The sequence below is a fragment of the Bison bison genome, unplaced genomic scaffold (genome assembly GCF_000754665.1).
Source record: "Bison bison bison isolate TAMUID 2011002044 unplaced genomic scaffold, Bison_UMD1.0 scf7180017864232, whole genome shotgun sequence".
Classification (NCBI taxonomy): domain Eukaryota; kingdom Metazoa; phylum Chordata; class Mammalia; order Artiodactyla; family Bovidae; genus Bison; species Bison bison.
In genome coordinates this window covers 2,404,594-2,404,983 of record NW_011494804.1, presented here as the reverse complement: position 1 = coordinate 2,404,983, position 390 = coordinate 2,404,594, and positions in this window count along the sequence as shown.

Here is a 390-nt window from a genome sequence, read left to right as displayed (position 1 = left end):
GCGTTAAATCCAGTCTAGCCATTACGAGGGCAAAGCGACTCCCGGCGAGCCCCTCAGGGCTCTCGGCGCCAGGATCCCAGCGTCAACGGGCCACCCTCCGGAAGTGGCTCCCGGAAAAGAACACGTAGCCGAGAGCGTCACGGGTCGCGAAAGCCTTGGCTGCCTCTGGGGAGCCATGATGAGAGCCGTAGGGGAAAATGGAGCTCGATGTGCCGTGTGTAATTGACAGACGTACAAACATCTCCCAAACGCCACACGTTCCTGAGGGTAACTGTACGGTACAAGGGTCCTACTGAGTTACCGCGCCCGGAGGCTCTCGGGTAGTGCGCGCGCGCACTAGGACCGAGGGCGAGCGTGGCCCGCCGCGGCCTCCGTAACCATGGCTGCGGT